Here is a 12527-nt window from a genome sequence, read left to right on the forward strand (position 1 = left end):
GCAGCTCCACTTAATAGCCACAGGCCATCGGCAAGTCACTTGAGCTCCGCAAGTACCACTTTCCTCATATGCAGAAGGGAGTCATTATAAGCGGTAGTTTGCTGTCATTTTTATCACCTCGTATTTATTAGAGAACAACTTTTTTTGAATATCCAATCTTCAGCCTTCAATGATACTGTGAGATGTGATCGCATTTCACAGATGATGATGCTTTTCAAATTAAGCAGCACGTTCACAAGAAAACCGAGCGATTTATGTTTACTGAATCGATAGAGGGCACATGGAAAATGTACACCTCAATCCTACGATGTCAAATTTAGAATATTTTCCACTGCGTCCGATTACTTTACCTTGAATCCAACACCTTAGTATTTCTGCGTTCTCAGTCAGCTCATTTTCTCTTTCTCTCTCCTGCCTTGTCGCCCTTCTGTTTGCACCATCCTGGAGCTTTAGCTCTGTAACGGCCTGCAGATGTCACGGTTAGACAGCGATTGTGCTTGGGCGCGTGAGATGTGCCCGGGTAAGGAGACCGCGGAAGCTTCACTCCTGTTATTTTCGCAGCCTGCGGATCTTCATGTTCGTTGGCCCTGCTCACGCCTCTTGTACCGTACCTGTATGTCACCTTCTCGATACATCTTACCACACGTTGTGTTGTGAGGCGGTGTGAAAATCTAATGAACTGTAACGGCTCCCAGCCGTCAGGAATGCGTAGGGCGCAGTGGAAAATCCACCGTGTTGCATATTTATTTAACAAAGGATAAAATACTGAAATAGTTGTGGCCCAGCGTTACGACATACTTGGACCAGCAACGCTTAAGATATGAGACACATATCTTTTTGTGAAGAAAAAGAGTTTCGGAAAATGGAAAGAGAATTGTCGTTATTGCGACACCGGTGGCAGGAAGTGCCTTCTTAGCGCAGTAGGCAGCGCGTCAGTCTCATAATCTGAAGGTCCTGAGTTCGAACCTCAGAGAGGGCACGTGTTTTATTCCTGTGCGGCATTTGGTATTATGCCCAGAGTCTTGGGTCCATCCTTAAACTGGGAATGAGATGAACTTCTGGGATTAGTAGGACGGACTGCGGTGCATTATATAATAGGATAACGTGGATCTGATACCCTACACCTGTAGTTGCTCCAGATAATTATCACAAAGTGGCTCAAATGTATTATCTTATGTCAGAAGTTGAAAGTGGCTTGTAAAAGGTATGGCCCAGCTGTGCGCCCTGTGAGGGTTCTGGGGGAAAACCCAGTCCTTGCCTTTTTCAACTTCAGGCTGCCATATTCCTCAGCTTATGGCCTCGTCACTACTCTGCTTTTGCGGTACACTTCTTTCTCTGGGGAATCTCATGCAACCTGATTGATATCTCTGTTTGATGAGGGGCATTGCAAATTCAGGAGTCTCCTGCCATGTGATTCGGTTTGAGAGAACCAACCACAGACCCCTTGTTGCAGGATGCCTTTGCATTCAGAGAGAAGCAACAGGACAGGGGCAAGAAAAACTATGCCACTCTTGGTTTGGGTTGATAAAGGCATAAAAGCTGTACACTCCACTGGGAGAGACTTGTAAAGCCCCCCAGAAAACTGCCCTGCAGCTGGAGACAACAGAAATGTGGAATCTGATTCCATTCTCCAATGGGATTTAGATGACATGGAAGACCCAACAACTTGGAAGATTTCTGAGACAAGGCTCTCCTCTCTGGTCCTCTTACGACCTCCAGGGCTGACTATGGAAAAGGCAATGGAGAAACTTCACTGCAACATCTGGCTTCAGGGTGACAATGGCAAGGTGGTCTCAGGCATTGCCATCTGGGCAAGGCAAAGTGGCATAGACTGCTGATAGGGAGCCACACCCCCGGGGGCCAAGAAGGGGCCTCAAAGGGCAGCCCTGGGAAAAGGAAGAAAGGAGCAGAGCTGAAGTTTAGAGCAAGGTCGTCTCGAGCTATCGACGCAAACTAGATGAATTAGAAATTGATGGATTCCTACCTATGTCCACCAATGGTATAAGGTGGAAGGAGATTTCTCTAAGTCAGCAGTTAAGGCTTGAAGGACTGGAAAAAATTAGAATCCCAGCCAGACAGCAGCCGTCCAAGTTGCTGAACTCAATCCGGGAAGGTGGAATGGGTTACCAAGGCTCCTCTGAATTCTGACCATGAGTTCTGACCAGACGCAGAAGAAAATTCCGACTGTGAGCATGAGTCAAGTAAGGAGGATGGCTCCCACGTTTCTCCTGTCCTTACTCCTTCCAAAATGAATGATGAAGCATGAGGTCAAGTTCTCTGCATTCCTGCCAGGGACAAGAGAAGGTGGAATGGGGAAAAGGGGAGCAGGAGTTTTTATGGGGCTGTTGGACATTGGGATCCAAGTGACAGTAATTTCACTCTCTGCAAGAGTAGGGATAATCTGGTGGCATTGGAGGACTTCAGGAGTGACTCTGTGACTCACAGCAGGTGAGCTTTGCATGGGGCCCTGGGCCATTTTGAACACCTGTGATCATGATTCTTGGAGCTGAATGCATTACAAGTATTGACATTTTGGTTTCTTGTGGCACAGAGCATCAGGACAGCATCAGGAAATGTGCCACCTCATAGCAAAAGATTCTAGACATGATGGTGGGACTCATTCACTCTTGTCCAACACCCAAATTATCCAAGGCTGACAGGGTCCTCAACAAAGGCAGTACTGAATGCTAGGCGGAGGAAAGAATATTATCCTGTTGGTACGGAACTTGCTATAGAAAGAGAGCTACGCACCACCTTGTCTTAGTTTAACAACCAAGTCTTAAAGCCCAGCGCATATGGGCTCCGGTTCAAGACCTGGCTGCTCCACTACGATCCAGCTCTCTGCTATGGCTTGGGACAGCAGTAGAAGATGGCCCAAGGCACTGGGCTTCCTGGCTTCTGGCTTTGGATCAGTGCAGCTCCAGCTGTAAAGGCCATTTGGAGAGTGAACCAGCAAATGGAAGACCTTGCTAGCTCGCTCTCTCTGCCTCTCCTTCTCTCTGAGTAACTCTGACTTTCAAATAAATAAATCTTTTTTAAAAAAAATTTCTGGCTTGGAACAAGGGCCTCAGGAGCCTGGAGGCTGATAGTAGACTAACGCACGTTGACCAAGGTACCACTCGACTCCAGCAGTATCAGCATCAGAGCAATCACTGAAGTGGTGGTGGCCCACACTGGAGACTGGTTCACTGTTAGTGATTTGGTTAATGCTGTCTCCAGCATTGGAGATTGAGACTCAATCTGCATTCACACAGAGCAGGCTAAAGCATTGTTTCATTGTGCTCTCACAGGGATATTTCAATTCTCTTCAATATAGCACCAGTGGGTAGAGTTAGCAATGGGGATGTTCCACACATGCTGTCACCTTTAGGAAAATGAGATGGCCAGTAGGGGAGACCTCTGGAATGGATGAAGTAAGCATTAACTACAAAGAGGCCATCAGGAAGGACAACTCACCAGGTGGCACCCCTGCCTAGTGAGAGCCATTTGGTGATGTAGAATTTTAACATGAATGACTTCATTTTAATTTCCGGTCGAATCCGTTGAGGCCCAGTGCACGCATTTAGTCCAAAACAATGTCCTGCTATAATTTTTGTTTAGCGCTAGCAGTGCTTGGTGTTCCTTGCCCTGTGGTCATAACCACAATCTCTGCCTCTGTTTTCCCATGGTCTTCTTCCCAGTATATCTATGCTTCTGTGTCCAAGTCTCCCTCTCTTTACTCTTTTCAAGATACCAGTCACTGGATAATGGCATACCCTAATTCAATACGATCTCATCCAAACTTGATTACTTACACAAAGTGTCTATTTCTAAACAAGATCACATTCACGGTTACTGGGGATTAGGACTTGAGTATCTTTCGGAAGCACATTATTCAATCAAAAACACGCCTGGACTTATCCATAAATTTAAGCATAATAATGGATCAAAGAATTAAACACTTGTCCACAAATAAGTGTTTAATAAATAAGAGTAATGAGAAAAGCAATACAGTGAACTTGATTGTTTATGTGTCAGGTGCCCTTCTCAAATATTTTATGTGTGTGTCCTCACCAAGTTCTTCCATCAGCTCTATTAGGTCAGCTTCTTGCTATTTCCCTTCACGTATGAGGAGAGGCTGCCCACTGAGCTAAAGCAAGTTGGCAAAGGTCCCATAGCAGCTAAGGTCTGAATACAGGTAGCGCCACATACTTCAAAGGCCCAGTCAAAAGGTTTCAGGCATGTAGAATAGTTTTCTGGTTACCAGTATTTAATCTTGCTACTATGGTACTTGGAGAAACGTAGTAACCACACTGTGAATATTTCTCATTAAAAGGTTGAAAATAAGTTAATCACTTGTGACTTCATCTAAGAGACGGTGATCTCTGATTACCCGGGTCCAACCTGTACACCCCCCTACTCTCTCCCTGCCTTAAATTTCTCCACAGATGTCGTCAGAATTTGACTTATTGTACATATCCATTTCTTTGCGTGTGTGTGTGTGACGTCCCTGCCAACAAGATCCATCAAAGCTTGTGAGCTTTGTTCACTCTGTATTTCCTACCCTCAGAAATATGCCTTGCACATAAAACACCAAGAGTTCATATTTATTAAATTAATCCTTGAATGAATGGGAGACAAAAAGGTATAGAAGTTCCATGCATCCTTAAGGTCAAGTTTAAATCACGTTACATACTTGGTGCAATTCCTAAATCTGATCTCTTCTCACAGCAATGCTGTCCTAGCTCTGAGAGTATGTGGGTTCTAGGATTTTTGGCTTGCAGGGATCATCACTGGCGAGGTTATGCAAGTCCTTCCTTTAGAGGACTAACATAGGCATATAATTTTCCTCATGGTCTCTTCAAAATGATAAACATGTCCCTAAAAACATCCTATTTTCCTCTGTAGCCAACAGTGAGTTCATTATCCATTAATTTATCTTAAGGTGAATTTTATAACCGGAGATCATCAGAATCTAAAGAGATGACGCACCTATACGTGTGGAAGTACTGCAAACTGAGCATATTTCAGAGACTCAAAAACATTTTATGATGTTTTAACTCACTGTGCCACAACTCCGGACACATCTTACAAGTGCCTGGGACAGGGCCTTTGGAAGTGTTTTGCATTTGAATAGTCACCTCTTTAGGATTTTTTTTTTAATTTTTAAAACTCAGGAATGTAAGCAGGTTGCAGCCGAACAACTTACAGGTGTATGACTGTGCTATATTGCTGTAAGCTTGATAACCGTCCAAAAAACACAAAAGCTGATTTCCTTAGGGGTTAAAGAAAACAGGCGTATCAGAAGGCCCTACTGGGATTCGAACCCAGGATCTCCTGTTTACGAGACAGGCGCTTTAACCAACTAAGCCATAGGGCCACGTGAGAGCAAAGATCCGACTGAATCTCCCTCATTTTACTGCTGTAAAATAAACGCGTTAACACTGTCACCCTCAGCTCTGCCAACCCCAGAGAGAAGCCTCACTTCCTCGCGACGCGCGTGGGTGACCTAAGAATACGCAGAGGCAAGCACCAGGCAGTTGCGAGTTAGAAAAAGGAGCGCGTGACACGATTTACACAAAGTGGCGGCTCCGCAACAGTGGGAAAGGCTCTACCCGCGAAAACGTCTGCGTGCACTTCTAGCGGTTCGCGGGAAACACACTCCATCTTTTAACCCCATCTTCACCGACTTGGAGCTCCTCCCGAGCGCTTAGCGTTGACTCTTCAAGGATTGCCCTGCGAGGGTTGGGGGTGCCTGAAACCGCCCCGGATTTGCAGGGGGAGGCGCAGCAGGCCGGGCTGGGCCGTCGCGGCTGCACGAACAGGTGTCGCGTCTCGGAACGCCGTTTTCCGAAGGCCGGTACAGCCAGGACTGCAATGGACGCTCACAGAAAACCCGACCGAGAGAAAGCCATCGGGGTGACCCCATTTCTCGCACTGCCTCCGGGACCCGCCAGCCGCGGAGAACCCCCGAGGACGGCGGGGAGAGGGCGCAGGGAGGCCGGGAGAGGCTGCGGCTCCGGGTCCCCGGGACAGGCAGGGGCCGGGACGCCCGGGCGACGAGGGCAAGGGGGCTGCGACCGCGCAGGCGGCGCCCGGTCCCCTCCCAGCCCGCGCTGGTGGTGTTGGAGCCGGCGGGACGCTGCTTCTCCAAGCCGCATCAAACGCAACCGCACGCGTGCCCTGAACTCCGGGAACGAGGGCCACGCGCGCACTCGGCGACAAGTGGAGCTGCCTCACCGTCGGCTCCGCGGGGCTCAGCGCCGGGGCTCCGTGACGAAGCCGCGGCGTCGCGGGGCTGCGAGCCGGCCGACGGCGTCCCCCGCGCCGCCGGCGACTGAGGCTGCGCCCGGCGCCGTCGCCGCCCCAGTCAGCTCGGCCGTCGGGTGTCCCAGCGTTTTCTCTGTGACGGGTTTTTCTAGAAATGGAGCGGCTTTTTGTTCTCCTAGGTCATTCGGCTCATCTGAGGGGTTCTGGTGGGCAGCCGACGACCCGAAACTGACCCTGTGGGAGAAGCCTTCGCCCGGAGGAGGTCGAGCGCTTGCAGCCGAGGGTCCAGGGTTTGGGCCGCGCGCACAGTTTGAACACTAATTTAACCGGGCTGAGGACCGTGAAGGTCCCAATGAGCGTGTGTGGAAAGGGAATAGAGAAGACACAACGTCCGCAATGAGCTTAAGTTCTCGAACATTCGAAATGCCTTTTTTTTTTTTTTTTTTTTTTTTGTAGCGGTAAATTGGTGGTTTGGAGAGACATGTTCAGAAAAAAAAAAGTTTGTCTTTATCATAATGGATTAAGGGCCATTAAGGTTCAGTTACAATAAAAAGCATCTTTCCCCTTATTTTTCCTATCTTTGATCAAGAATTGAAGTACAAAAGAACAGAGATTGATTTTTGTAAAAAGGATCACATGTTGTGTAGGTAATATTTTTACATCGCTGGAAAAAAATGTCAGACAAACCCTCCTCATCCATTACCCCCCATCTGACCTCCCAGACCCAGCCTTACAGGCAAATGCATTACTTGCTCTGCCTTGTTCCAGGGATGTGTTTTACACACACAAGTAGTACAAGTGTGCCCTGCGTAGCATGGTCCTCATTTTTAGCTCGAAGGATGGAGTATTAAGTACACTGCTGTGTACACCTTCATCCACTTCCTCCTTTTCTCTGTTGGCTACTATCTCTCTGCGTTTATCCATCCAGTCCTCTTCCCCTATAACCAATGCTACTCTGAACAACCTGGTCTACTGACCATCTCACGTGTTTGTGGAACGTTTCTGTCTGTGGAATGGATAAATCTAACACAGGTGTGATGTTAATGCTGATGGGCCTTACGCACTAGGCTTCCTTGGGTATTAATGATAATGTTCAGTCAACCTTATTGTACCATGACCCACCTACCATCCCATGACCTGCCCAGTCTATTAACAGTGACCTTTAGCATTCAGAAAAAATGCTAAATATCTGCCACCCTTACATTCATTAAGACATTTGGTCTTCGTAAAAATCCCATGAGCTGTGGATGTAATCATTTCTGGCTAGTTATTCATTTCTCTTCTGACTTCACTTGCAAGTGTTTTCTAAATCCAGGCAATTGTGTGGCTCACAAACCGCCTTGCTTTAAACTGAAGTATTTATGATTATCAAGCTAGAAAAGAACTTCTGGCCTCTTTATTTAGCTACAAGTCAAACTCACTATGAGGCACTAGTTAAATAATGAGTGCTGGCCATTTCAAAATCCTTTGATTCCTGGAGTGGATTTTCTTTGGATCTATTGAATTAATTATTCTTATACATACTGGCTGGATTCTACTTTTTAATATTTTATATATACTGATCACTAGATATAGAAATCAATTGTTCTCATCTGATTTGTTTTCTTATTTTTGCTTTGGATGGTGAAGTTTTGGTGGCCTTAGTGAGTGGATTGGGCAGTTTTCCAGTTCTTTATATCCTGGAACTGCTCAACCCACACGAATGACCCTTGACAATGTACAGCACTTTGCAGGGAATGAGAACTTTCCATTGTAATTTTTTTTTTTGCCTATGAGAATGTTCCACAGGCTTCTATTTTGTTTTTGGTTATCCAGAATACTTTCTTAGCTCTTACAGCAAGTACATATCATTTCTCCGTTAATTCTTTCCTTCTGCTTTCAATGGTAGCTTTTGTTGGCCTTTTATTTTCTTCTAAATTGAGGTACTGACCAGCAGTTCAAACATTTTAAATCTTTCCCATTAAAAAGATGCGTTTGAAGTCCTACACCTTACTCTCTGACCTGCTTTAGTAGCATCCCACTGTTGTGAAATATCCTCTTATTGGCATTCTATTTCATATAGCCTGTAGTTTCAGTCTTCTTTTTGTCTTTGAGCCAAAGTATTTCTAAAAACACTTGATTGTATTTATTTGAGAAGCAGAGTTACAGACAGAGTGAGAGACAGAGAGAGGGGTCCTGCATCCACTGGTTTACTCCCAAATGGCCACAACCGCCAGAGCTGAGTCAGTCTGAAGCCAGGAGCCAGGAGCTTCTTCCAGATCTCCCATGCGGGTGTGGGGGCCCAAGCACTTGGGCCATCTTCTGCTTTCCCACGCCACAGGAGAGAGCTGGATCGGAACCGGCACCCATATGGGCTGCTGCTGCCACAGGTGGAGGCTTAGCCCACTTACCACAGCGCTGGTCCCAGTATTTGATTTTTTTTTTTTAATAAAGCTTTTTACTTTTCTGATTATATTTTGAATCTGGCTTTAATTCTTATTTTTTAGTACATTATGAATTTTCTAAATTAAAAATATTTTGAAATTTTCTTGCTGGATTAATTGATAATCAGTTCATGAAATTCATTGGCAATTAAAATTTTTGTATTCTTATTTTTAGGAAATAATTTGTATTTATCAGGTCAGTGTTTCATAATATTGGTTTTTTCTCTGTCCTTTGATATTTCTTGGGTTGAAAGTGGTACAGTAAAACTAATAAATTGTGTCTCTCTTTTTGTTTATTCCTGCTGAATGAAGTTGCTGCTTTATTTTATTGACCATGAGTATTGAGAAACAAAAACTCTTATTTCCATTTAAATTTTCATTTTTAGCACTTTAAGGTGCCCTTTTTGCCTCATTTAATAGATTTTGTACAAAATTTCAACTCCTGTGATATTAAGTCCTTGAGTATTTTGTATTTGTATGAGTTGGCCTGATTTTTTTTTCTATCCTTTATTTTCAATCTTCCTGATTTTTCCCAACCCCTGTTGGTTGGTAGCAAACTAGGAGTAGGCTTTGTGACAAGATGTATGCAGGAAACAAACAGGCCAAAACACTGGTCATTAATTTTAACAATGTTTTAAGAATCAGTGACTCTAATTAATACCCTGTCTTCCATCGGTTTATCTACACATAGCAGAAATTTCAGTTGAGATACTGAATAACCAAATGTGTGAGTTTACAGAGAAATTTTGGGGGGAATAGAATCTGGTTCTAGCCAAAAGCTTCTCAGGACTTGCATAAAACATTTTTTCAAACTGAAAACCTGGCGCAATGGAAGAGTCACCTTTTGAATGCTGACCTTTCCAGGATTCTGACCTTGTGGTTTTCAATCAGGCCTTCAAGTTGCAGTCTTCCACCCAGAGCTAGCAGAGGAGAGGACTGAGCCTCTAAAGAGAATCAGTCTCCAAGAGCTCTCTCCATGAGCCCCAAGCCAATCAACATGCAGTACATGAATACAGAAATCATGGGTGGAGGGCTTCTCTATAAACTGACAGCATAATGCTTGCTAAAGCTGGGCCAAGATCCAGAAGGTAAAGGAGGAAACGGATTTTGTGTACAGGTATCATATGTGTAGTTTTGCTACTCAAAGGAGTTCTCTCTGCAGACACAAACTGGGTGCTTTATAATTTTATTCGTTTCTGACATTAACTTCTTGGAGTTAGCACAGGCCTTAAGGTTGAGGACTCAGTCCCACAAGACTGATGCCCGTTTCAAATGCCAACCACAGCCTCAGATGGTCACCCATGTTTCTGAAAACTGGCTAAAAATCACAGGTCCCTATTAACTCCCCCTCAGAACTCACAAAACCCAGGGAAACACTTACCTTTACCAGTTTATCCTAAAAGATGCTACAAGGAAACAAATGAACACCTTGATGAAGAGATACGCAGGGCAAAACATGGAAGGGGCATTGATCTTTCTACCCCTCTGCCATGTGCTCCCTCCGAAACTGTGGACAACAAAGGATCCTTTTCCCTTTAGCAGCAAGCTTCCTTTAGCTGCCTAGCATACTAACAGTCTGTGGATGTCCTTTGCCTGCCTGTCGCGTAGCAACTTGCTATCCTGTAAGAACTGTTTTTACTAAAAATCTGCTGAACTGTCTTTTTAGGGTCCCAGATAAAACTGGGAAGGACTGGCTGCAACCAAAATCAACTCAGACTTTTAACTAAAGACTTACTTTACGGCTCATTATAATGTTAAGTGACACACCTCTGATGTCGCTTCTGGCCGTTTCTCTAGGGATGCTACTGCTGCTGGGGGGATCATGTTTGAGAACTGACTTCCTAGAGGTACAGGTTGAAAATGGGAAAATGAGGCTTGAGTGAGGGATTATTGTGAGGAGTCAGATGGATTAATAGGCAGTCAGAGTGGTCCCAGTGGAAATCGAGGGTGGAAAATATTCTCCCCAAAAGTTATCTTTAGCAAGGTCCGATGTGCCTGCCTGCCCACTCTTTGGAATCTCCCAAATTTACCATGAGAATAGCAAGGGAGTGCTGATGCATCTTCCTGAGCTCACATTTTATTGTGAAAACAAATTAGGTATCCCACCCTTGTGATGGTTTTTTGGTTTTGTCTTGAGCAAGCCAGATAAGATAAAGTCCTGGCCTGGTAACTGAATGCCAATCTGATGAAGTAGGCAGGCAGACAGGCTAAAATTGATTAGGTTTGTGAGCTGGAAGACCACGCCTTCACCACGCCCCTGTGTGACCTCACCCCCCTACCTGGCCATACCTGAGTGTCTACTGGCCAATCAGGTTAATTAGCCACTCCCTTTTGAGAGTGGATTAAAAGCCTGGGACAGGGTGTGTCGGCTGTTTTCCTCCCTCCCTTGCTTCCTGCCAGGAGGGAGCTGGATGTAGCCCTGTGCCTCCAGGGCGCATGGCCTTCGGGCCGTGTGCTCTAGGCTTCCTGGCCTAGATGTTCCTCCACGTGGCTGGTTCCTGGTGCTCGGTATGAACCCAGATTTACCTTCCTTAATAAAACTCCCACTCTCCTATGCATTTTTCGCACTGAATAAAAGCTTAAAATGTACCATGCTGCCTCGTTTATCTGTGCCGGTATTTAGAATTCTCTAAATATTGAGCCGGCGCCGTGGCTCAATAGGCTAATCCTCCACCTTGCGGCGCCGGCACACCGGGTTCTAGTCCCGGTTGGGGCGCCGGATTCTGTCCCGGTTGCCCCTCTTCCAGGCCAGCTCTCTGCTATGGCCAGGGAGTGCAGTGGAGGATGGCCCAGGTGCTTGGGCCCTGCACCCCATGGGAGACCAGGAAAAGCACCTGGCTCCTGGCTCCTGCCAGGATCAGCGCGGTGCGCCGGCTGCAGCGGCGGCCATTGGAGGGTGAACCAGCGGCAAAGGAAGACCTTTCTCTCTCTCTGTCTCTCTCTCTCACTGTCCACTCTGCCTGTCAAAAAAAATAAAAAAAAAAAAAAAAAAAATTAAAAAAAAGAATTCTCTAAATATTAGGCAAGAACCCTCTTGGGCTTATTAATATTGGGGGTTTATTAATAAGCATATGGTGATATCATATGGCACCCCAAATTCTGGTAGCATATGTGGCACCCCAGATGGCGCTTCTGGGGAGCTTTAGAGGGCCACATGCTTGTGTAGATTTTAGGGAGTCATCTCTGATTTCAGTTTTACCTCCAGGACCCTGCTTTAGAAATCTGGAATCAAAGGAAGGCCACACCCCCTGCAAACCAGCCAGAAACCTGCACATGAGCTGGACACACACCAGACGGCAGACGATGGCTCAGAAGCTTGGGTCCCTGCCACCTATGGGAGAAATCAGAATGGAGTTCCTGGCTCCTGGCTTTGTCCTGGAGCAGCCCTGGCTGTTTCAGGCTTTTAGGGAATAGACCTGAGGATGGAAAAAATCTCCCTCTCACCCTTTAAAAAAAAATCAATCTTAAAAAAGTATTTTAAATTTCAAGTGTCTATGTCCAAAATAATTGGTGAAAAGGAAAAGACAAACAACAAATTTAATTCATTTCCTTATCCAATCGTTCCTTACTATCTAATTTTCTGAAATCTGCATCTATTAGAAAAGATTACATTTTAATTATAAAACAGCCTGGGACAGAGAGTTTCCCAGGAAGTCCTTTGCAGTTTTAATTAAGAGTGGTGCTTTTCTCTATCCTTATTGTCCTCTTCTGCTGTCTGTTTTCATAATTTTAAGTGAGCATGCATTAATTTTGTAAACAGAAATGTATTAAGAGAGAGAAGATTCCTTGTGAAGCAAGGATTCTTCCCATGTCAGAGCCAGCTAGAAGACCTGAATGGGAGGTGCCCAATTCCAG

General features: G+C 45.4%; 2 non-coding genes across 2 annotated transcripts; one reads left to right on the forward strand and one right to left on the reverse strand.

The window, feature by feature from the left end:
* Positions 1-906: 906 nt before the first annotated feature.
* TRNAM-CAU (transfer RNA methionine (anticodon CAU)) lies at positions 907-979 on the forward strand. The gene has a single exon. It is a non-coding gene; the product is annotated as a tRNA-Met (tRNA).
* Positions 980-5285: 4306 nt separating this feature from the next.
* TRNAT-CGU (transfer RNA threonine (anticodon CGU)) lies at positions 5286-5359 on the reverse strand. The gene has a single exon. It is a non-coding gene; the product is annotated as a tRNA-Thr (tRNA).
* Between the last annotated feature and the right edge of the window lie 7168 nt (positions 5360-12527).

Source organism: Oryctolagus cuniculus, chromosome 5 (genome assembly GCF_964237555.1).
Source record: "Oryctolagus cuniculus chromosome 5, mOryCun1.1, whole genome shotgun sequence".
Taxonomy (NCBI): domain Eukaryota; kingdom Metazoa; phylum Chordata; class Mammalia; order Lagomorpha; family Leporidae; genus Oryctolagus; species Oryctolagus cuniculus.